The sequence below is a fragment of the Dendropsophus ebraccatus genome, chromosome 7 (assembly GCF_027789765.1).
Source record: "Dendropsophus ebraccatus isolate aDenEbr1 chromosome 7, aDenEbr1.pat, whole genome shotgun sequence".
NCBI lineage: Eukaryota > Metazoa > Chordata > Amphibia > Anura > Hylidae > Dendropsophus > Dendropsophus ebraccatus.
Genome location: NC_091460.1, coordinates 113,188,688 through 113,215,225, shown reverse-complemented (window position 1 = coordinate 113,215,225; position 26,538 = coordinate 113,188,688). Strand labels below are relative to the sequence as shown.

Below are 26,538 nucleotides of genomic sequence, written 5' to 3'. Positions count from 1 at the left end.
GTCACAACTTGCTGCAGTGGAAAACCATAGGGAGCCACATTTAATAAGACAACTTTAATTTGGTGTAAGCTTGCATGTAAAGACAGATGACACTTGAATTTCACAATAATAAACCAGACACGTATTATTGTCCCAAAACATAGCTTATTATTAGAGATGAGCATGACTCAAGTAGAGTTAATAGAACCTCGGAAAATACATTGCTGATGCCTTCCTGGGCCGTGGGGAAGGAGGAGATTGTCCGGGTACTGCCTGGAATTACGGGATTCAGCCTATTACCTAGGCTGAATCCCGGAATTACAGGCAGTCCCCGGGCTGTCTCCTCCTTCTGCACGGACCGGGAAGGCATCAGCAATTCAATGCGGAAGGTTTGGATATGTTCGAGTACGATCGAACCTAGGATTTTCTGAGGTTTGATCAACTCTAGACTCGAGTACGGTCGTTCAGCATCTAGATACTGGTGGCTGAAGAAGTTTGATGTAGCCCTAGGGGTATCCTGGAAAACATGGACACAGCCATAGGTAATAGGCATATACCTGTGTTCCAGGACTTCCTTGGAGCTGCAACTAGAGATGGTCCGAACGCTCCGAGGTTCGGGTTCGTATGAACCCGAACGCTCAGCATCATATTCCCGCTGTCTGGCCGCTCCGTGGAGCAGGTGGATACAGCGGAAGGACAGCTTGGAAAACTGGGATACAGCCTATGGCTATGGCTGTATCCCAGTTTTCCAGGCGGTCCTCCCGCTGGATCCGCCCGCTGCATGGAGCGGGCAGACAGCGGGAATCATTACCGAGAGTTCTGGTTCGTACAAACCCGAACCAAACTCGGTTCGGACCATCCCTAGCTGCAACCAATTTTGCCAGCCACTGGTATTCAAATGCATAGTGATCCAACTCTGTTTCTGTTATCCTTAGGTGGAAAGGGTTTTCTACAGCTGTAATGTCAATGACTTTTCCTTAGGATGAATCCTCAATATTTGGTGGGGGTCCATCTCCATATCCCATATCTCCATTATCCGATTGAAAGAACCACATGCACTTATCACTTGAGTCTAGTGGTACTTCAGTTCAATGTACAGTGAATGGACATAACAATGTGCAATTTGAAACTAAAGGTACCACAGGTCAGACCCCCCCATCAAGCATACTGTAATAGCAGCATGGTGACACAGTGACTAGCAATGTTGCTTCATAACACTGGCTACTTGGGTTTCTATCCAACTAGGACATTGGCATGGAACTTGCATGTTTTCTCTGAATTTGCCCAGGTTTCCTTCCACACTCCAAAACAGTATGAATACTAAGTGGCTTCCTATAAGTATTGTCCCTAATGTGTGTTTGACATAGGGTGTTTATACAGGAGCTGATGAGAGTGATGACAATAGCCATGCAGCTCTGCAGAATAAGTTACTGGTCTAGAGGTACTGGTAAATAAAGGGGAATCCCCATCTGAAGATCGTATCAAAAGCATAAAGGATAACAAACTGATCGTGGGTATCTGGGGCAGGTACTGATCCTGAGAAGGGGCATAGAATTGTCCCCAGAATGAGCGAATGCACCTCCATTCATTCCCTATGGGGCTGCCAAACATTGCTGAGTTTAGAGCTCAGAAATGTTCGGCAGCACCATAGAGAATACATGAAACACTGGTCATGCACACGTGGCACGCTCCCTTCATTCTTGGGACAATGTTGTTCCCAACAACAATACATTTACAGGCTGGGTTCATCCCAGCCGGTACTGCAGTATCGGACAGATGAACTTCATTTCTTTAGAATTGGGATGAGAGCACATTCAGGTGTGCCTGCATCCCAATTACCCATAGCCGACAATGTAAAGTGCGTCCAAGCCGCACTTTAAATTGTCTGAAGTGTCAGTGTAGTGCGGTCGCTATTCAATGAATGGCCGTTGTTTAAAGAAATTTTTGCGTAGTGTGAACTTAGCCTTAGAATGCATTCACACAAACAGGATCCACAGCAGAATTGATGGCGCAGATTTGTAGTTGCAGATTCAATGCAAATCAAATCTGCACCATCAAATCTGCTGCAGATCCTGTACATGAACTTGCACCCTTAACGGTGTTGTTTACAGTTACGTGATACAATTTGATTCGGTATCTTGAAAATATTTTTATGTAGAGTATTTAAAGTAATAATATATATATATATATATATATATATATATATATATATATAGTCACGCAGTGCAGTACAGTATTACTGAATACAGATTTGAATGTGTCTAATGCTGGGAAAGAATGTTTGTTAAGGTGTCATCGTATCTTGAGGGCATCTTCACCTCCTCTATGCTGTGTAAAATTAACCCCTTTGCTGTTGTATGGGAATGATATCTACAGCATCTAGAGCCTGGAGCTGAAAACAATCCAGACAGGTGCAGTGAAGCAGCTTTAGCGTTCTATCTGTTCTCATTAGGAAATCATTATCATTTTCCTCACTTCTGGCCACTGAAACTAGAGAAGCTTCTTTATGTGGAGAACAGGCAGAGGAGGCGTATGCGATCAGGTTCAGGCCCAATGGCTCGGACAAGTCACCTTGGACAGCGTGCACAGCTGATGGAGAGGAATGATATTTCCAACTTTCACTGGTAACAGACTGGTACTTCTTAATGGCGTCCATCAGATCGGAGTGCTCTTCAAGTCACTCATAGCAGATCATTAATAAGACATTAGAATTCAGACCACCATGGTAAGAGAAAGAAAATGACCCTGCTCTCTACGGTCACTCTGCCTGCAGCTATAGTGGAGCAGTCACATTGTTCACTATCAATATTTAGTTTGTCGGTTTATTTTAATTTTTTTTTCCAATCATATTATTGTAAATATTGCTTTTATGCAGAATGAATATTTGCTGTAAATCTCAAACTATTTGTGTCTGGAGGTAATGGATTGTGAGCACTGGCTGAGAGTAATGACTATGCAGCCTGTCCAGCTGTACATGTGTCCTAAGTGTAGACAGTCCCTTGCCGTGATTTAGCTCAACCGACATTTAAAGGGGTACTCCAGCAATCAATTGGTTTTAGAGAACTATATAGATTTGCAATTTACTTCTATTTAAAAATCTTGTCTTCTAGTACTTATCATCTGCTGTATGTCCTGCAAAATGGTGTATTCTCTCCAGTCTGACACAGTGCTTCCTGCTGCCACCTCTGTCTGTCAGGAACTGCCCAGAGCAGTAAGCAAATCCCCACAGAAAATCTTTCCTGCTTTGGACAGTTCCTAACACAGACAGAGGTGGCAGCAGAGAGCACTGTGTCAAACTGGAAAGAATACACCATTCCTGCAGGACATACAGCAGCTGAATAGAAGTAAATTACAAATCTATATAACTCTCTGACACCAGTTGATTTGAAAGAAAAAACATTTTGCTGGAGTTGCCCTTTAATAGCCACACACACTAAGCAGAAACTTCTGAGACTACTTACTATATTGGGCCCAAAACCCAATAGACAATAAGGCATGTGTCTGTATGAGAGCCAGGAAGCAAGGACGTGAGGCTTGATCCTTTAGGCCCACCTGAGGGCTCTTGGTGTTGAAGGACCTTATCATGTGACAATGATGTCACCACAGGTCCTTTACAGGCTGCGCTATGGACGAAAAAGACTTAAGTTAGTGCCCCCCCGTTACAGTGGGTTGGGGGGGGGGGCAAGCTTCGTGAACAGCCCGGGGTTCATAGTAAAGTTAATCCGCCCCTGGGTGTTACCGATTTGGGAGTGACACATAGGCAGGCATGTGCTTGCTGGAACAACTGGAACACTTTACTGCAGATGAGATCACTTTAAGTACTAATCCTACCTGGAAGAGCTTTTAAAGAGTACCTGTCACTACAGCCGCTGAAGGATCAGCTCCAAATTTCTCCTATAATCTGGAAGTTCAGAATAGAGGGTATGGGCATTTCCTTCACGGCGTCGTTCGTTGTCACAGATACCTGAACTTGCGGATTACAAGAGAAATTCACCGCTGATTCGGCAGCGGCTGTAGTGACAGGTATTCTTATAAAGGGAATGTGTAATCAAAAAATGATCTTTTCTTTAAATCAGGTTTTTATGTTTAACATTTTTTGGGATTTTTTTTAATATCAATTTCCATCTTACTAAATATATTTTAAAATAATTCTAAAGTCTTGCAGCAGTTTTCAGCCTAGCCATTAGGCCTTAAACTAAGGACTGTCTTATGCTGCGTTTACACGAAGCGATAATTCGCCCAATCAATCGTTTAACGATTTTGGAGCAACGATTTGGTTTTTATAACGATCAGCGTTTAGACGAATAAACCGTTAGAAAAATCGTAAGAAAATTTGTAAGAAAAATTGTTATTGCGATCGTTTTTAAGATCGCTTAAGCCCATCTCACACATAGGGTGAATCTTTAAAAGACTGTTTACACGAAGCGATCTGCGAATTTTTAGCGAACGACGAATGATGATTTGAGAACATGTTGAAAGATCAAAATGAACGATTTTTTGCTCGTCGCTTAATTGTTTGCTGTGTTTACACAGAACAGTTATCGCTCGAATGCGATCGTTTTTGCAAGAATTTGAACGATAATCGTTCCGTGTAAACGCAGCATTACATGGCCCGATATACAACTGTGTACAGCCACAGATGAGCTGCAGTTTGTAAGATCTGTATCATGTGGGTATTTTATAGTTCCCTACTGACAAGTATGACAGTCTAATAAAGTTCAGGCGTAGACTTTTAGCATGAGTTATGCCTGCTAGCAGGTGTAAATCAAGATAAATTAGGTGCAGGTGCACTTTCCTGAAGTTATCTTCCCTTATGGTCCGTTTACACGAAACGATAATTCGCCCAATCGATCATTTCACGATTTTGAAGCAAAGATTTGGTTTGTATAAAGATCAGTGTTTAGGCGAATAAATAGTTAGAAAAATCGTTAGAAAATTCGTAAGAAAAATTGTTATTGTGAGGTGATAGGAAAGAAGAAAGCAGAAATCCTACTGGTCTACAGATTCTGGTAACACATAAACACAATAACCCTTATATACTAATACACAATACAGCAACATCTAGTGGCCAATTCTCAATACCACTTTCAATATAATAAGACCACAAAAAGGACAGACTTTTGCAAAGGGTGTATGTAACGGTAACACCCCTAGTGGGACACCACAGTTGTATGTCCTGCAAGAACAGTGGCGGAACTACCGCCATAGCAGCAGTAGCCGTTGCTATGGGGCCCCTCATCAAGGGGCCCGGCGGGCTGGTCAGCCTGGGTGATGTCCCCTGGTTAGCCGTTCAGGACGTTTGTCCTTAAACCAGCTAACCAGGGGAGAATAGTTTGCGCATAGAAGCCGGCCCACAGCCACTCACACAGGGCCCGGCATCACTGTCACCTGTACAGAGCATAGAGAGGAGGAGATAACGATCCGTGCTCCCCCACCTTCTCTCCCCCGGTCACTGTGCGGCAGCGCTGATTGGAGGAGAGACTCCTCTTCTTCTGCAGCAGCTTCTGCTATTTGCCTGCACCGAGGATTCTGTGACTTCCTGTGACGGATGGATGACCTCTGACCCTTTCCTGCCGGACCTCAGACAGTGACAACTCCTTGTGTAAGTATATTCTGTCACTGATAAGGGGGGGGGGGGAGGGGAGATCATGGTGGCTCCTTACACACAACTATTGTCAGCAGCATAAGTGTGGGGTTTTACTTCTACAGGAGTTGTGACAGTGAAGGACTACAACTGTCTGTGCCCCCCTCCCCCCAAAGACTCAAATGAGGCACAGACTGCATAGAGAGACCACACTGGGAGTTGTAGTCCCACACAGTCTATATACAAAGCTACCCTTTGACTGCAGCTCCTGCAGAACTGAAAAGCTCATCCCTATGCATAATATTAGTCTTTCATGTATATGAATATGAAATGTCCCATTTTACTTATTTTTTGTAAATAGGGAGGGGGGGAGGGGATCAAAATCGTAAAAGATAAATAATCATTTTTGGGATCACCACATGTGGAAACCTCCAATGTATGGAAATAGAACCGTATGGATCCTGTGCGGTGATCATCGTACTCAGGACCAGAATTATTATATATATTTTTTAATGGCCATATCAAATCCTATAAAATAAGAAGAGACTAATAATTTTCATCTACCCCAAAATGGTACTATGGCGGTGTTATCCAGTCACAGTATGGCGGTATCAGGTCTGGTATGGCAGTGTTATCCAGTCACAGTATGGCGGTATCAGGTCTGGTATGGCGGTGTTATCCAGTCACAGTATGGCGGTATCAGGTCTGGTATGACAGTGTTATCCAGTCACATTATGGCGGTATTGGTCAGGTCTGGTATGGCAGTGTTATCCAGTCACAGTATGGCGGTATTGGTAAGGTCTGGTATGGCGGTGTTATCCAGTCAAAATATGGCGGTATCAAGTCTGGTATGATGGTATTATCTAGTCACAGTATGGCAGTATCAGGTCTGGTATGGCGGTGTTATACAGTCACAGTATGGCGATATTGGTAAGGTCTGGTATGGCGGTGTTATCCATCCACAATATGGCGGTATCAGGTCGGATATGATGGTATTATCTAGTCACAATATGGCGGTATCAGGTCCGGTATGGCGGTGTTAACAAGTCACAGTATGGCGGTATCAGGTCTGGTATGACAGTGTTATACAGTCACAGTATGGCGGTATCAGGTCTAGTATGGCAGTATTATCCAGTCACAGTATGGCAGTATTGGTCAGGTCTGGTATGGCAGTGTTATCCAGTCACAGTATGGTGGTATTGATCAGGTCTGGTATGGCGGTGTTAACAAGTCACAGTATGGCGGTATCAGGTCTGGTATGACAGTGTTATACAGTCACAGTATGGTGGTATTGGTAAGGTCTGGTATGGCGGTGTTATACAGTCACAATATGGCGGTATCAGGTCGGATATGATGGTATTATCTAGTCACAATATAGCGGTATCAGGTCTGGTATGGCGGTGTTATCAAGTCACAGTATGGCGGTATCAGGTCTGGTATGACAGTGTTAACCAGTCACAGTATGGCGGTATTGGTAAGGTCTGGTATGGCGGTTGTATCCAGTCACAATATGGCGGTATCAGGTCTGGTATGACAGTGTTATCCAGTCACAGTATGGCGGTATTGGTCAGGTCTGGTATGGCGGTTGTATCCAGTCACAGTATGGTGGTATTGGTCAGGTCTGGTATGGCGGTGTTATCCAGTCACAGTGTAGAGGTATTGGTAAGGTCTGGTATGGCGGTGTTATCCAGTCACAATATGGCGGTATCAGGTCTGGTATGCCAGTGTTATCTAGTCACAATATAGCGGTATCAGGTCTTTTATGGCGGTGTTATCCAGTCACAGTATGGCGGTATCAGGTCTGGTATGGCAGTGTTATTCAGTCACAATATGGCGGTATCAGGTCTGGTATGATGGTATTATCTAGTCACAGTATGGCGTATCAGGTCTGGTATAGGGGTGTTATCCAGTCAAAGTATGGCGGTATTGGTCAGGTCTGGTATGGCGGTGTTATCCAGTCAAAGTATGGCGGTATCAGGTCTGGTATGGCAGTGTTATTCAGTCACAATATAGCAGTATCAGGTCTGGTATGATGGTATTACCTAGTCACAGTATGGCGGTATCAGGTCTGGTATGGTGGTATTATCTGGTCACAGTATGGCGGTATCAGGTCTGGTATGGCAGTATCATCCAGTCACAGTATGGTGGTATTGTTCAGGTCTGTTATAGCGGAGTTATCCAGTCACAGTGTGGTGGTATCAGACCTGGTATGGTGATGTTAAATGTGTATTATCTGAAGCCATTACCTATCAGTCCTGTGATGAGAACGGCCACAGACAATATGCAGGTCATGTAGAAAAAAAGATTCAGACAATGCATGTGGCAAAAACCATGCATCCATTTCTTCCCCAGAAGTCGTGTGCTGTTACCAGGATTATTGGACATATGGCTATTGGGTACTTTATGGGGGTTTGGTTGGAGTTGCATATGGTGAAGCAAATGTGGGAACATAGCCAAAGACTAATCAATTATCAATGTGATTGTTTATAATGTAGTAAATCATGATGATAATTGGTGAGTGTAAAGGGAACATATTCAGGTTTAGCGCCGGAGCGATAATTACGGCCCTAGACATAGGTGTACGTGTGCAGATCCCCTCTGCTCTGCCGTACTTGCATGTACACTTGGGAAGGGGGGGGGCAGAGTCAGAGCTCCAGGCACCATTAAAGAGGACTGACTGGGGGTGTGTGGGGGGCCCCATTGGAAAGTTTGCTATGGGGCCCAGCTATTTCTAGTTACGCCCCTGTGCAAGAACATACAGGACATACAGTAGCTGATAAGTACTGGAAGGCTGGAGATTTTATTTATTTTTTATTACAAATCTCTGGCACTTTCTGGCACCAGTTAATTTGAATGAATTTTTGTTATCTCTGTAGTAGTAAAAGGTAATTCAAGGCCCCTAGTATAGATCTAAAATGAATACTCACTTAGCTTCTGAACTGAGTGGTCAGGCATACAGCTATACTACTATGAACTGCAAATAATATCCCTGCCTGTTGTGTGTTCAACTTATTATTCTGAAACCATCAAGAGCAACAAGTAGTTATGGTAAAGCCATTGAAAACATTGTCCAAGTATAATAAATAAGCCAATAATCGTTTCCTGGTTTACATCTCCTAATACGATAGTTTCATGATAAATCCTTCTTTATTCATGAAATAAATGGGAGGTCATCACAACCTTGTCCCCACTAATAACATGAGTGAATAGTAAAATAATCTTCCTTGATGTCCTGACCTGTAACAATATACGTATAATGACAAGATGACTTCATTGACAATGTGTATCCTCCATTGCTTCCAAGGTCGCTTGACAAGGGATCTATCATCCAATAGTAGCCAAAGCCATTTTCTCCATATCTATCTATTAATGCCAAGTGCTTCAGGAATTACTTTGTATATTATTTATACTCAGCAAAAAAACATAAGTACAACTCCAGAGACGGATTCTAATGATATTATAAGCTGCTGCTCTCAGTCTTTTCAGAGACTGAAATACGATCTTGGTGGTGTTTAAAGTTCATGCATTTTGACATCTACATTGTTTTTCCACTTTTCTGCTTGTAGGCAAAAAACAGTGAAACAAAGCCGACTCTAGACTACAAATCACAGCGTTCATAACATGTACATTGAAACTGCTTACCTGCCCTTTTCTAATATCCTTTCTGCCAGCTAATAAACTTCTATGGCTGAGCTTACATCAGCCTTTAATAAAAACCTTTCAGTTTCCCCCTAAAAAAATAAATAAATATATATATATATATATATATATATATATATATATATATATATATATATACATACACTACCGTTCAAAAGTTTGGGGTCGCATTGAAATGTCCATATTTTTGAAGGAAAAGCACTGTACTTTTCAATAAAGATAACTTTAAACTAGTCCTAACTTTTAACAAATACACTCTATACATTGCTAATGTGGTAAATGACTATTCTAGCTGCAAATGTCTGGTTTTTGGTGCAATATCTACATAAGTGTATAGAGGCCCATTTCCAGCATTTATCACTCCAGTGTTCTAATGGTACAATGTGTTTGCTCATTGGCTCAGAAGGCTAATTGATGATTAGAAAACCCTTGTGCAATCATGTTCACACATCTGAAAACAGTCTAGCCTGTTACAGAAGCTACAAAACTGACCTTCCTTTGAGCAGATTTGTGGGGTCAATTAATGCTCAAAATGGCCAGAAAAAGAGAACTTTCATCTCAAACTCGACAGTCTATTCTTGTTCTTAGAAATGAAGGCTATTCCATGTGAGAAATTGCTAAGAAATTGAAGATTTCCTACAACGGTGTGTACTACTCCCTTCAGAGGACAGCACAAAAAGGCTCTAACCAGAGTAGAAAAAGAAGTGGGAGGCCACGTTGCACAACTAAGCAAGAAGATAAGCACATTAGAGTCTCTAGTTTGAGAAACAGACGCCTCACAGGTCCCTAACTGGCATCTTCATTAAATAGTACCCGCAAAACACCAGTGTCAACATCTACAGTGAAGAGGCGGCTGCGGGATTTTGGGCTTTAGGGCAAAGTGGCAAAGAAAAAGCCATATCTAAACTGGCCAATAAAAGAAAAAGATTAAGATGGGCAAAAGAACACAGACATTGGACAGAGGAAGACTGGAAAAAAGTGTTGTGGACGGATGAATCCAAGTTTGAGGTGTTTGGATCACAAAGAAGAACGTTTGTGAGACGCAAAACAAATGAAAAGATGCTGGAAGAATGCCTGACGCCATCTGTTAAGCATGGTGGAGGTAATGTGATGGTCTGGGGTTGCTTTGGTGCTGGTAAGGTGGGAGATTTGTACAGGGTAAAAGGGATTCTGAATAAGAAAGACTATTACTCAATTTTGCACCGCCATGCCATACCCAGTGGACAGCGCTTGATTGGAGCCAAATTCATCCTACAACAGGACAATGACCCTAAACACCCCCCCCCCCCCCCCAAATTGTGCAAGAACTATTTACAGCAGAAGCAGGCAGCTGGTATTCTATCGGTAATGGAGTGGCCAGCGCAGTCACCAGATCTGAACCCCATTGAGCTGTTGTTGGAGCAGCCTGACCGTATGGTACGCCAGAAGTGCCCATCCAACCAATCCAACTTGTGGGAGCTGCTTCTAGAAGCGTGGGGTGCAATTTCTCCAGCTTACCTCAACAGATTAATAGCTAGAATGCCAAAGGTGTGCAATGCTGGAATTGCTGCAAAAAGGAGGATTCTTTGACGAAAGCAAAGTTTGATGTAAAAACAAAGTTATTTCAAATACAAATCATTATTTCTAACCTTGTCAAAGTCTTGACTCTATTTTCTATTAATTTCACAACGTATGGTGGTGAATAAGTGTGACTTTTCATGGAAAACACAATTGTTTGGGTGACCCCAAACTTTTGAATGGTAGTGTGTAGATATATATATATATATATATATATATATATATATATATATATATATATATATCAATCACTCATAATGTTAAGCAGAAGATGTTATATTGTCGATTTAGCCATCAGTACAGGTAAAGGATAGCTATCACTTTGAAAATCTTCTGACATGTCGAAATGACCTGTCAGAAGTTTTGATTGGTGAGTGTAGACTTTCTATAAATCCATCCACAGCTCAGCACGCTCTCTAAGCAAACCTGGCCAGAGCCATGGGCACTACACACAGCTGAGCGCTCCTGCCTGCACATTTTTGAGGTCAGTGATGGGTCTCAGCACCTGGACCCCCATTGATCAAAACCTCTGACATTTCAGGAGACTACATTTAGGGCCGCACTACATGAACCGTTATTCTGGAAAAGTGAGTGCCGATCCGCTAGATTGGTGCTTACTTACTGAGCCTATTACATGGCTTGATAATCATGCAGCCAGGGCTGTATATAGAATATACTTTGTTTCCTTTACTTACCTCTCCATGCTCCCCAATGTTCTTTTAGCTTTTCCCCGCTGTCAGGAGCCACCATGGAAGCTTCTACACATGTCTGCAGTGACAGGCTGCTCAGTCAATCACTGGCTGAGATGACACAGCGCCATAGCCAGCGATTGGCTGAGCAGCCTGTCAATTCAGAGATTCCATCGGCAGCTGCAGGGACAGGCAGAAGCTAAAAGAACACCGGGGAGCGTGGACAGGTATATATAACGTTTATTATGTATCAGCTGTCGGCCGCGCATCACTATTACACAGAGCGATGCGCAGTCGGCAGCCGATGATTTTTCAGAATGTTGAACAACGATCAGCCGATAATCATTTCTTAGATTGTCTTTATTACACAAAGCAATAATCTGCAGAATAATAGGGCCTTTACAGTCGTAAAAGCATACTAGGTTGTCGCTCCCTTTACTAGAAGTAGGGCTAATAGCTGCCTGCAAATACAGCTGTGCTTGTCTGCATTGTATCAATGGTCAGAGCAGAAGGGATCTTATAGAAGTTGTAAGCATAAAGAGAATAAAGCTATTGGTTTTAGCGCCAAGAACAAACACTATGGGGAATTTTTTATCCTCATGTCTTGTATGTCATGTCCCTGTAAAACCTGAATAATTTCTGCTAGTAAAGGGGATATATTGTAAGTATACAATTGGAACATACTAATAGAAAGCTCACAAAACTTTGGAGAATAGATATTTTGCCAAATATTCCTTGTATTTTGTCTCCACTTTAAGGCTATGTTCACACTACGTAAAAGTACGGCCGTTGTTGCCATCGCGCCTGTGAACACTGCCTCTACTTCAATGGGATCTCGGCCGGAGCGTATACGCTCCGGCCAGGATCCCGTGCGGACCCGCAAATAACTGACATGTCAGTTTACACAATGAAGCGAGCGGCTCTGGCTGCTTGCTTCATTGTGTGCAGTGGCAAGTTCTGATGCGGGCGCGCTCTGATGCACCCGTATCAGAACACTACGGCCAGAAAGATCATCCGGCCGGTACTGCAGTACCGGCCGGGATGATCCGGGCAGAGACCGGCTGTTTCGTGACCCGGCCGGGCCACGGAACGACTGGGCTGATACAAAGTGTGAACATAGCCTAAAGGGGTATTCCACTAAAGATTAATAAAAAAAAGGAAATGCTTCTAAACATAGTTAGTCTTACTCACCAAGTCCCTCTGAGTAATTTGAGACACATCACATCTTTCTAGCTGCTCCTGTTCCTGTTTGAATATCAGATTTCTACAATATCTCGGTGTTGGTCCACGACTAGTGTTGAGTGGAGAAACTAAAGTGTTCGGGTTCAAAAATGTTCTCTCTACTGCATGCTATGGAGCCAGCGGCCAGAACTGCACGCTCCATAGTGTGCACTGACATGGTTTTCTGCGGACGCTATTCACTGAATAGGGGCCGCAGAAAACTGACATGTCAATTGTTTGTGGCGCCGCTAGGGATCCTGGCGTGTATACCTTGTGTATACGCTCCAGACGAGATCCCATGGATGGAGAGGTAACGTATATTTTCGTAATAATCAAGGCCGTTGTACAACGGCTGTGATTTTACGAAAATATACGTTGTGTGAACATAGCCTAAGGCTGTATAGCTCAACACTATCCACTATGTCTGTTGGTCTGTAACATTGGGTTACATTTACTAAGGATGAATGTGAAATGTTCGCCCAGTACTATGAATAATGTTCATCTCATCAGAAGAGTGCACTCAGGGCCGACATCAGCACAGGGCTTATCCAGGGACAGTAAGTGTGTGTCAGCCAGTAAGTGTACAAATTATACATAGGACATCCACAACCCCCTGAAATAAGAATGGGTGCACATTGCCAGCATATGAATACCAAGTACAAACAAAAAGAAAAAGTGTGCTGAAAAGGCAAATTGGCACACCACAAGAGTAATGAAATAAAAGTACTTTATTAGAACAGGTACAAATACGCTAGAAATAAATGGTCCCAATATTAAAAACAAATAAAACATAGAACATGGGGATACCAGGTGTGATATAACCCAGAACAGCACCCCCCCAGGTGTGGTATAACCCAGAACAGCACCCCCCCCCCCCCCCAAAAAAAAAAACCTGTCAGTGCACACTATTGAGCGAACGGATCCGGCCGCTCGCTCCATAGTGTGCTGTGGGGAGTTCTGATGCAAGCCCGCACAGATGCGCCCACATCAGAACTCTTGAGGCTCTCTGATCTTTTCATAGTATCTTACATAGTAAGAACATAGCTTAAGTCAGTGTGTGTCAATCAGTAAGTGTGTGTCAATCAGTAAGCGTGTGTGTTTCAGTCAGTAGTGTGTGTGTGTGTGTGTGTTGTTAGTGGTGTCAGTGATTGTGTATAGTGAATGGATGAGGGGCTCGCTTAGGGCCCTATTCCACCGGACGATTATGGTTTGCAAAATTGTTAACGATTAACGATCTCAAACGACCGTTATTGCGAAAGACCTGAAAATGTTCACTCATTTCCATGGAACGATAATCGCTACTTACGATCGTATTTGCGAAATTTTTTTTCGCTATTTCTTCGCTATTGCGTTTGTATCTACTGCGAACGACCGAACGACGTCTTATTCAATGTGAATGAGCAACGATAAAAATCGGTCCAGGTTTTATAAAGCGATCAACGATTTCTCGTTCGGTCGTTAATCGTTAACTGCATTTCAACCAAACTAATATTGTTTAGATTCGAACGATTTAACAATAATCTGAACGATAATCGTCCAATGGAATAGGGCCCTAAGGCTCTGTCGCCCAAAGGCCCCCAAAAACCTGGAGCCGGCTCTGAGTGCACTGGCCTTTGTAGTTACCCTAAGTCACATGGTATCTCGCCAAAAAGCTTGCGGGAGCCAACTCTCTCTGCAAGCACTATCACCGCCTATATACAAATCTGATATATTATGACTACATCCATTAACCTACTTTTACACAGTGGCCCAGATTTACGCATCTTTATCTAACTTGACCTGTAATACACTTTGGTTTGCTGGCTGTTGTTTCTGGTTGTTTTGAAGCAGACTATTTATTCCGATTCATTTAAACTAATTTATTTTTAAGCAATACATTTGTCAGGACTTGCATGTAACACAGATTTGGCATGCAATGCAGCATACCCAACAAACAGTTTTCAAATTAGTAAATTGGGGCCAATGAGTCCATGTAAATTTTCCATCTTTACCAATTATGTAGTAGTTCAAACAATCCATACTACAATGGTCTTTTATTGAAGACTGTTTTATACCACATATCAGCAGAGCACATCAGTGTCAAACAAAGGTCGCTGTTTTGACATGTGTGAACATGGCCATAGGCTGTATCCATGTTTTCTAGGCAATCTTAGGGCTGCATCCAACTTGTGCAGCAACCGGTATTTAAAATCAGAGCGTCTGGGCTCGGACTAACCAAAGTAGGCTCAAGGTTCGCTAATTTTTAGTACTCAACATATATGCCCCCACTCCATGCCCTCACTACAGCCTCTGCTGCCACCATTCCAAACCTAGGAGACCTGATTTCTCTCTATTAGCAAAACTACAGAGTGGCCACTACATCACTCCGGAGGATTACATTGACAACCCTCGATTTCTTATGTCTCCTTTCTCCTGTGGTGACATTACAGAAGAACACTAGCTGCAGGGTTTCCATGTTGATCACAGCTGATCACTGAAAAGGGGAGGGGGGGATGATGCTAAACTCATAGGGGAAGATGAGCGAACCGGGTTTGGGTCGATCCGAACCCGAACAATCGGCATTTGATTAGCTGGGGCTGTTGAACTTGGATAAAGCTCTAAGGTTGTCTGGAAAACATGGATACAGCCAATGACTATATCCATTATTTCCACATAGCCTTAGGGCTTTATCCAACTTCAGCAGCCCCCGCTAATCAAATGCCGATTGTTCGGGTTCGGATCGACTCAAGCATGCTCGAGGTTCGCTCATCTCTAGTGTAAAGTGAAAAGTTTGATAAATCTCCCCCATGGTGTATACTGACTGCTGATTGCTATATTCCTGATTAGAAAGGATGATGGCAGGGTGAGAGCCCACCTGCTGACTTCCTGATCATCTGTTTGTCAAAGCTTGACAGGGATTCCTCCTGACGTCAGTGAAAGTACTTCTTTCCTGGATGCAGCTATTGTTTTGTTTAAGTCTTTTAAAATTTCACTAAATCGAGCGTGGCTACCAAGACTGGTATTGCATTTTGCTCAAGTTGGTCATAGATATGTCGGCTTTTCTGCATACCTACAACAAACAGTCTATCAGCCTGAACATTCACTTTGTTCTGCATATTAGATCAAGAATAAAAGTTATCCAGAAAGCAAAATATAAAAATTAGGTATTCCATTGTGTAGGCAGATGTTCTCTGAAGAAGAGTCTATAGGATTCACTGAACATTCACAAACAAATAACGAATGTACAGTAGAAGTGCACTTCAGTCTTTGCACATGCGTACAGATTGCGTACAGTAGTTGCGTACGTGTCAGTCTAAAGTTATGCACGTGCATACAGATTATCAGGTGAAAAGCGTGAGTTGCGCAGTTGCGTACATCGCCATATAAACGTTTGCATGTTCGAATAGGTTCGAAAATGATCGTTATAACCATATAACATATTGTTCATGATCGGCAAACACAAACAATTAGCATCATGTTCGTAGGAACATTTACTAACGTGTTGGCTCATCACTGCTGAAGAGTTTCTATGCAGATAATACCCCTCATAGACATTGGCAAGAATTAGCAGAACAAATATTTGATCCCTACTCCCACCAATACTATCCTCATCAATTGCAGCGACACAATGTCACCGATCCTATCGGTCCTCCATACAAGGCGCTGGAAGAACATTAAAAATTTTAAAAATAAACCCAGAAACACGTGTTATACAGACACAATTTCTGAAATCCAAGAACATCATGTAGGTTGCTGTCTGCTCAAATTCTTTATAGATACAAGCACTCACATAGTAGCAGCTGCAAACTTAGCTTAGGGTATCCTTTACATCACAAGCATGCAGCCTGTTTCTTTTAGAAAAGAAATCTCTAGTCCTAATCCTATAGGGCAGGCAAAAAAAAAAATAAAAAAAATCTTTACAAATATAATCCTTGTGAAGTCAGAACTGACGCAGTGGGCACGATGCGTACCCAATGACAGTTGAAATCACTGGAGACCTTTGAAGACCTTTCGCTAACCCAGTGGGAGAACAGAGTCCCCAGTCACCCAGACACATTCCACAAGACAGCTGCTCCTTCCTAGGATAGCAGAATAACTTTCAGTGTCAATAATTAAACAAGCAATTTCTTACAGTGACAGAAAAAAATACTTACCCTTTCCAATAAAAATCAGATCCGAGAGCTGTAAGGTATCACTATGATAAGTAAATCCAATAGGGTGTTATAGCAATCCACAAGGCAAGGGTGCAATAAGATTAATACGTCTTGTCGGTGAGATGAAGTTGTTCTCGTACAGCCCTGGTAAATGCAGTCTGGCCATGCAGAGAAATCCTTGGATTCTAATGCAGACACCAGTCTAGGATAGGCTCTATATAGTGTAGCAGGACACTGTCCCTGAAGTTGCAAGGACTGATTGTGTGTGAATGTGTCACCACCACACTGCACAGTGCAAGAGGCTGGGATAAGGAAGCAGGACAGCCCTCTCTGGTTTCAGATTTCACAGTGTAACTGGCAGCCGGTGCTCTACTACTGATACAGAACTCATTACTGTGACTAGCTGCATAGAGAGACGGTATAGAAAGAGGAAGGATGATCTGATGTCTGATCTATCTGCACAGTCCTGTTTCGCTTCCTTATAACTAACACCTGCCATGTTTACAAGAATGGAAGAAGACGCGCTTAATATCATTGTACGTACTGACCTGCTGTTTATTACCTAAACCAAATCTTATTTTACGAGGAATATTATGAAAACCACTCCGAGGTCACTGTTCTCTTGCTAGTAGTATTCAAAAAGTACAGTAGGTGCAATTTGAAAATTACTATAAACCATGTCAAAAGAAAAGTTAGAAACTGCATAGGTGTATTGATGGTTCTGGCTGATATGCTGTCTATTACGGTTAGCGATGTTATGTGTTTGTTTTCTAACTTCACATTTAGCCATACACCCAGATTGGCATGTATTTAGTAGCCCTGTCTTCCTGTTTACCTTGTTTTTCTTCTTAAAAACTGTCAATAAATATTACATTTATAAAAAAAAAAGAAAAGTTAGAAACATAGAAGATTGTCGGCCGAAAAAGCCCCCCTGGTCCATCTAGTCTACCTTTTTTAGTATTTCCTGTCTTGTTAGCTTAGAATAGATATACAGTATGTATATAACAGGCAAGTTTACATGCAGTTACTGTACATTTACCAAGTTTATTCCAAGCATCTACTACTATTTCAGTAAAGTAATATTTTCTTGTGTTGTTTCTGATCTTTCCCCCAACTAATCTCTGACCTTGTCTCCTCGTCCTTGAGTTTGGTTTTTGTACTTTAACATATTTAAAGGTTTCGTTCATATCCCCTCTTGCTCTTCTTTTCTCCTGACCATTAAGATTCAAATCCTTAAGTCTTTCCTGATATGTTTTATGCCTCACACCCTCCACCATTTTTGTAGCTCGTCTTTTAACCCTTTGTATTTTATCAATGTCCTTTTTTATTTGAGGTCTCTAGAACTGTACACAGTATTCCAGATGTGGTCTTACTAGAGCTCTATACAGCGCGATCACAATCTGCCTCTATCCTACTGGTTATACCTCTAGCTATACAGCCCAGCATACGATTTGCTTTCCCTATCGCCTTTGTTTTTGTTATTATTATTGATGTTTGAAGCTTCCTTTATTCCAGAGTACTATATATATATATATATATATATATATATATATATATATATATATATATAATATATAAAAATGATGAGGCTTCACACACAGAATTTACACCAAATATAACATAAAGATAAACAAAAACAAACCTATATGAATAAAATAGAAATAGAGTTAATGACAGACTAGTGGCTTAGGGATAGAGCCCATGAGGGCTTCAAATCTACAAGGACTTTTGTGAAAAAAAAAGGATTCAATACTAGCTTTAATGCCACAGCAGATCATAGGAACAATGTCAAGTAGCAACCATTGGGATAAACAAAACTACAGACTGGTGGAGAGCAAAAATGATTTTTTTCGTGACCGTGATGACCGCCATCTCATTAAAATCTCACATAGCAACTACAGGAAGACATTAGGTGACCTACAAAAAGTTGCAAAAAAATGGCAAGAGGGAGATGGGGTGAGGGGCAAATGACATAAGCAAAAAAAGAGCTGGACTATAGTTTGCAAAAGACCATAAGGGTTGGACTGTAGAGGACGGTGGTAAGGTCATCTTCAGCATTCACCAACACCAAGTCATGTAATGTTTAGAAGGAGACCGTGAAGAGGCCTGCAAGCTCTGCTGGATCAGTGATGATGTGGGGGTGTTTCAGAGAGATTTGTCTTTGTGAAGGACAGATGAATCAAGCCACAATATAAAGCGATCCTGGAGGAAAACTTGCTCCCTTCTACTCTGAGAATGGTCTCCATCTCTGATGATTTTTTTTTTTCTCAGCAGGTCAATGTCCCATGTCACACAGCCAGGTCAATCAAGGTGGGTGAAGGACCAGAAGATCAAATCCCTATCATGGCCGGCCCAATCTCCAGATCTGAACCCTACAGAAAACCTCTGGAATATGATCAGGAGGAAGATGGATGGTCGCAAGCCATTAAAGCCAAGCTGATCGAATGTCTGTGCCAGGAGTGGCATAAAGTTACCCAACGGCAATGTAAAAGACTGGTGGAGTGGCAAGTATGGCAAGATGTATGAAAGCTGTGCTTACACATCAGGGTTATTCCACTACATATTGATTTCTGGACTCCACCTAAGTTGAGATATTAGTACTGTATTGTTAAAAAATATATATTAGCTTGTTTTCTAAGTATTATTTGGGGCTGATATTACTGTCACTGTTTTGTTATTTTGACCTCTTGTCATTTTCTAAAGAAAAAAAAAATGCTCTAAAATACAATATTTTTTCATGTGGAATTTGTCATAAAATGCCCATAAAATGTGAAACTACAGAAACGTATCATTTTGCAGTGGTCTCTTATGCTACGTTTACATGAAACGATTATCGGGTGAATTTTCGCGATAACGATTTCGAATTTCGCGAATTCGAACGATAATTGTACGTGTAAACGCAGCGAACGAACGAAAAATTGTTCATTTTGATCTTTTAACATGTTCATAAATCGTTCCGTGTAAACAGTCGTCGCGCGATAGTCTGGCCACCCGCAGCCCCGCCGTCCGGCCGCCCCCCGCTCGCGGCCTGGCCCCCCGCTCATCCGCAGCCCCCTGCGGCGGCTCGATCGCCAGCCCCGCCGCCGCTGCTGCTCTGATCGCCACCCCCGCCGCCGCTTCGATCGCCACCCCCGCCTCTCCGATCGCCACCCTTGCCGCCCCGATCGCCACCCCCGCTGCCGCTACGATCGCCACCCCCGCTCCGATCGCCACCCCCACCCGCCGCCGCTCCGATCGCCCCCACCGCCGCGGCCAAGAACATACGTTACCTGCTCCGCGCAGCAGGTCTTCCGACATCCCTGGCTCCCCTCTTCAGCGCACTGATTGAAATTCCTGGCTCATCTCTTCAGCCAATCAATGCACGGCAGCACTGATTGGCTGAAGGGGAGCCGTTTGAAATTCCCGGCTCCCCTCTTCAGCCAATCAGTGCTGCCGCGCATTGATTGGCTGAAGAGATGAGCCGGGAATTTCAAACGGCTCCCCTTCAGCCAATCAGTGCTGAAGAGGAGCACTGATTGGCTGAAGAGGAGCCGTTTGAAATTCCCGGCTCATCTCTTCAGCCAAACGGCTCCTCTTCAGCCAATCAGTGCTTCTCTTCAGCACTGATTGACTGAAGGGGAGCCGTTTGAAATTCCCGGCTCTTCAGCCAATCAATGCACGGCAGCACTGATTGGCTGAAGGGGAGCCGTTTGACATTCCCGGCTCATCTCTTCAGCCAATCAATGCACGGCAGCACTGATTGGCTGAAGAGGGGAGCTGGGAATTTCAAACGGCTCCCCTTCAGCCAATCAGTGCTGCCGTGCATTGATTGGCTGAAGAGGGGAGCCGGGAATTTTAAACGGCTCCCCTTCAGCCAATCAGTGCTGAAGAGGAGCACTGATTGACTGATCGTTTGAAATTCCCGGCTCATCTCTTCAGCCAATCAATGCGCTGAAGATGGGAGCCGGGGATGTCGGAAGACCTGCTGCGCGGAGCAGGTAACGTATGCTCTTGGCCGCGGCGGTGGGGGCGATCGGAGCGGCGGTGGCGATTGGAGCGGCGGCAGCGATCGGAGCGGGGGGGCGATTGGAGCAGCAGGGGTGGCGATCGGGGCAGCGCAGGGGGCTGCAGTTGAGCGTGGGGGCGGGCTGCGGGTGGGCCGGGCTGTGGGCGCACGATCGCAAAACGATTTTTCCGTACGATGTATCGTACCGTCTAAACGCTGATCGTTATAAAATAAAAACGTTACTTCGAAATCTTTAATCGTACGATCGGGCTAATAATCGCCTCGTGTAAACTTAGCATTATGGTCCATTTACACAGCAAGATTATCTGACAGATTATCTGCCAAAGATTTGAAGCCAAAACCAAAAACAGACTATAAATAGAGATCAGGTCATAAAGAAAAGCCTAAAATTTCTCCTCTTTTCAAATCCATTCCTGGCTTTGGCTTCAGATCTTTGGCAGATAATCTGTCAGATAATCTTTCTGTGTAAATGGACCCTAAAGGCTCTGTTCCACGGAACGATTATCAGCCATTACGGTCGATGGAATAGAAGTCAATGATCAGCCGACACGGTTATGTCGGCTGATCGTTGCAGTTGTTTGTTTTTCAACATGTTGACAAACAAATGACTCATGCAGCAACCCTCGCACTGTGGAAAGGGAGCGGCGGCAGCAGACCTCTGCTACCCTCTATGGGCTGCCCGGACAATCTAGCGATCACCCGGGAAGCCCCCCGCACTCACCCACTCGCTACTGTCGCGTGGAATAGCGGCCTCAGCGAGCAGTGAATGAGGAGCAAACGAGGGCTAATAGTGCTCATTTGCTCCTCATAGTCGCCCTGTGGAATAGGGGCTTTAGTCTTCTCTGATGTATACCCACTGTGGCACAACCGCATAGAATTGAACATCAGCTGTAATTCATGTTGCAAAGTGCTGACACTGTTAGATAACTATTACATCAAGGGGGAAACTGGTACCTTTCATATATCCAGCTGTGCTTCCATGTAGAGAATGTAGAGAAACGGCTTTCTAATAGTGTCTGCAGTTTGGAACATGAATTACAGCTGCCGGATTTCCTTTAAAGATAGAAGTAAATCTGTCTATGGTCGTGCTTATAGTTGTTGAATGCTAAATCTCCAAATTTTCAATAACCTGTATATTATTAAAGAAAGTTGGACAAGACCAGCAGCATTTTTATAATTTATTATATCTTAGGGAAGTTCCATAGCTGGTTTGTGTCCAAAGAAACAATGATGATGGCCTTGCCAGGGCACGTATCCAATGTCCATACTCCAGATGCCCTATTAGCTTATAATTACTCTCTGCTACATTTACTCTGATTAAACTGTAATTTAAATAGACACATTTGTCTTACTGAACTGACAGAATCCATGTCATACTGATAGCTTGTGAAGTGACTATAGCACAAAAAGAGAAGGTGTACTGTAGCTGTGCACTTTCTTACAAACTATATCTTGACATTAGTAATGAGCGAACATCCCGATGTTCGATTTGGATCCCGAACACGAACATTAAAAAAAAATATATATATATCTGATTGTGATGGGTTCAGTTTGGTTTGCGTCCCCCGAACATTTACAACAAATAACAAAAGTACAGTAGAAGCGTACGTTTCGGTCTATGCACATGTGTACAGATTATGAGGCGTAAAGTGTAAATTGCGCAGTTGCGTACATCGCGAGATAAACGTTTGCATGTTTTAAATATGTTTGAAAATGATTTTTATAACCATTCCGATCATCAAGCAAATTATTAGTGATGGGCGAACAAGAACAATTAGAGTCATTTTTGCATGAAAATACGAACATTATGGACATGTTCACTGATCACTACTTAAAGGGGTTATCCAGCGCTACAAAAACATGGCCACTTTCCCCCTACTGTTGTCGCCAGTTCGGGTGGGGTTTTGAAACTCAGTTCCATTGAAGTAAATGGAGCTTAATTGCAAACCGCACCTGAAATGGAGACAACAGTAGGGGGAAAAGTGGCCATATCTTTGTAGCGCTGGATAATCCCTTTAACATTGCATGTAAACCAATGCATAATTACACACACATATATACTCCGACACACAAATATAAAGTCATGAGAAAAATAAAGTATACCCTTTTTGTATTTTTAGGAAAACTTCGGGTCCTTAGAAGGTCTCAAAATTTAACCTTAGATGATACAAGATAAATTACCCATTATTTATTTAACAAAAACGAGGCCAACAAACAGAAGACAACTGTTAGAAGAATTAACTATACCTTTACTTCTTCCATAGGAATTAAAAGGGTACATAGCAGCCAGGTGCTGCTGATCAAACAACTCCTGGATCTTCATCAAGTCTGAATACATCTATAAACGCAGTTTGCTTATCTGGAGCATTTACGCTCCAGATCATCGTCAGCCATGATTTTACAGAAGCAATTGTTGCTGCACATCAACACATCTCACACTATTTAAAGTCCATCATTCTACAATGAGAAAAAGTATTCACAAGTGGAAAATATTCTGGGAAGACAGCTAAAAATCTTCCCATGAGTGGATGTCCCAGAAAATTCACCCCAAGGTCAAACCATACTTAAAGGGCCAGAGTTGCATTTGTCAGAACCCAGTTAGCATGTTAAATGTCCATGACTGTACAATTAGAAAGAGACTGAACAAGTATGACACGTTGGGAATGGTTGTCAGAGGAAAGCATCTTTTTTCTAAAAAGAACATGGCAGCACAACTAAAGTTGCATCTAAAGAATGCACAATAATTGGAACAATAAAAAGACCATATCAACGTCCGCCCGGGCTTACTTTGTGAAAGAGGCGCAGATTTTCGTGCAAACCAGAATATCTATGTTGCAGTACTTTCTGTTTTGCTAAAAAAAAAAAACTTTTTTGCATATCCTTTCTTCCCATAATTCCCAGTGGAGCAGGAATGGCCATTAGGTCTCCATACGTCTTTCTAACAGACTCTCCTTAAGGAGAACCAGTATCTCTTTGACCCAAGTTTTAGTTAGAAATTCTTTTAGCATTTTAGCCTCCTCCAACGTTCTGGCATACTTGTAAATCACTGGGACTAAATTAAAATGTAAAAAATGTAAGACAATTATATGATTAAAGCGTAACTGTCATGTTTTTTTTATTGCAGAAATCAGTAGTCTAAGTGATTTTAAGAAACTCTGTAATAGGTTTCATCAGCCAAAAAAGCCTCCTTCTGTACTCAAGAAGCAATCTCCCAGCCTCCCCCCCTGACTTCTTATCTGTGCATTATCAGGGAAACACGTCTTCATTACAGAGAAGCCAGTGAAGACGGGTTCTGCTCTCTCCATTGTAAGCCTATGAAGGGGGGAGGGGCTGAGGGAGATGAGGGAGCAGGAAGAGGTGACATGAAGGTCAGCTGTCTGTAGACTCTCTGGGCACCTAAAACGCTAAATTCAGGTGTCAGAAAGGTCAGTGCTTATCTATGACCTTACTGAGAGAAGATTGCAGGCTTGTTGTGCTTTGCAGAAATCCTCTGTGCTCAGTCACTCCTAACAGCCCCTCCCCTCTCCATAGCCACATAATGGAGACAGAAATCCTGCTGCTTTTGATGTAAGGGGGGAGGCTGGGAGATTGCTTTTTCAGTACAGAAGGAAACTCTTTTAGTACATAAAACCTATTACAGAGTTTCTTAAAATCGCTTGTACTATAGATATTTATTGTTTTCAGAAAAATGTCCCTGAAATGACAGTTATGCTTTAAGGCCGGGTTTACATTCATCCACTTCCCTCCGCTGCAGTAGAAAATTGCCAGAGGGAAACACATCTTTGAAATAATCCCATTGTTTTCAATGGGACAGTTCAAAGCATCCTGAGTGTTAATAGTGCCACCGGATTGCCGGACAGGCTGTGCGTCAGAATGTATTTAGCAGCATTTTGACGTACGACCGATCCGGCGCCACATCCATTAAAGTCTATAGAGAGACAGAGGCATTGCAATGTAAGGCTATGTTCACACACTGTATAAGACTGGCCGTTCCATGACCCGGCCGGGTCACGGAACGGCCAGTTTTAGGAAAGATCATCCTGACCGTTACTGCAGTACCGGCCGCATGATCTTTAGCACCGCTGAGTTCTGATGTGGGCACATCCGTGCGCCCCCATTAGAACTCCACACCGTGTCCATTGAGTGAACTGATAGGGTTTTCTTCGGCCGCTATTCACTCAATAGTGGCCGCAGAAAACTGACATGTCAGTTTTCTACAGCGCCACTAGGAATCTTGGCCGGAGTGTATACTATGGGGGAGATTTATCAAACATGGTGTAAAGTGAAACTGGCTCAGTTGCCCCTAGCAACCAATCAGATTCCTCCTTACATTTTCCAAAGAGTCTGTGAGGAATGAAAGGTGGAATTTGATTGGTTGCTAGGGGCAACTGAGCCAGTGTCACTATACACCATGTATGATAAATCTCCCCTTATGTGTTTATACTCTGGCCAGGATTCCACAGAAGGCAGCACTACTTGAGTTCCATGGGAATCATGGCCGTTGTAACAACAGCCGTGAATCCCACGGAACTTACATTGTGTTAACATAGCCTGAAGGCGCATGCATTCTACATTGCCCGGCCTTTGCCTACAGCACTCCAAGAAGGAGAGAAGAGGAGTCAGCTCAGCAGTATCCACCTACAGTAGAGGGCTCCTTGTTGTCCCCCTATAGTAGATGGTACCCTCTGGTGATGCCTCCTGTAATAGCTGACCCCATAGTAGCTGGCCCCCTGTGAGTTGTGTCCCCTGTGATTGGCCCTTATGCTGCTGCCCCCTATAGTAGATCGCCCCTGCAATGCTGCCCCTGTGTGTTGTTCATATAGTAGTGCCCTTTTTTGTATTGCTTGATGTATAGAAGATACAAATTCAAACCACTATAGAATAGAAAACCGATGGAATAAAATGTATGACAACTTATGGCTACTGATGTTTCTTGGCATCAGTTGTGCCATCAGTTAATGTCTGTTTTTGACAAAAAACTGAAATGGATCAAACTGATACATGTAAACCCAGCCTAATAAAAATATGATCATTTTAGGTTAACACCCTCCCCCTTGTAATCTTAGTAACAAAACTTAGATTAAAATAACATTATAGACATTGTTCCCACTAACTGTTCTTTTATGTGTCAGTCAGTGTATTGAAAATACTAATATATTGTGGTCAGTAGTTGTACATTGGTGAATGTGTTCCATGTCATGAAGAAATCCTTGGTTTGTTCTATTTTTCAGTCCTGATAAGAAAATATATAACTAACAGTTGGTAAGCTTTAATCCCTTAAGGACCTTGCTTGTTTTTTTCAAGAACCGGTGTACTTTGTAATGGAGCCTTTCAATCTACATAAAAATGTATAACAGGAACTGAAGCAGACCCTATGAGAAGATCACCAATCAGACTGGACTGGACAAATCAGTTTCCTGGCAGTCAGGGAAACTCTTCGGGACCCTGTCACTTACACCTCAGCAATCTCAGCATTTAAGGGGTTAGTGATGGGCTGCATTGCAATTGTGGTCATTGATGGTGAAGACCTGGCTGCTGGGGACTGTATCTGGGGACAGCTCCTGCTGAATTGACATTTGACCCTGGGGAATTTGTGTCCTTAGCTGAGAAGTGAATGCAACTGTATGCAACCAAAGCAATAATCTGTGAGCAACAAAGCCTGGCAAATAGTAACAAACTAGCATAAGGATTGTGCAGCTGGGTATGCAT

General features: G+C 42.9%; 1 protein-coding gene across 2 annotated transcripts in view; it reads right to left on the bottom strand.

Annotated features, from left to right (window-relative positions):
• ARHGAP24 (Rho GTPase activating protein 24) overlaps window positions 1–26,538 on the bottom strand; it is a 536,725-nt gene that overhangs the window by 359,908 nt on the left and 150,279 nt on the right. The window contains exon 1 of one of the 2 annotated variants that reach the window (XM_069978213.1): window positions 16,824–17,073. The exons of the other annotated variant lie outside the window; for it this stretch is intronic. The gene's annotated coding sequence lies outside the window, so the exon portion shown is untranslated. Of the gene's footprint in view, window positions 1–16,823; window positions 17,074–26,538 lie in introns of those variants that run through there. 2 annotated transcript variants of the gene reach the window in all.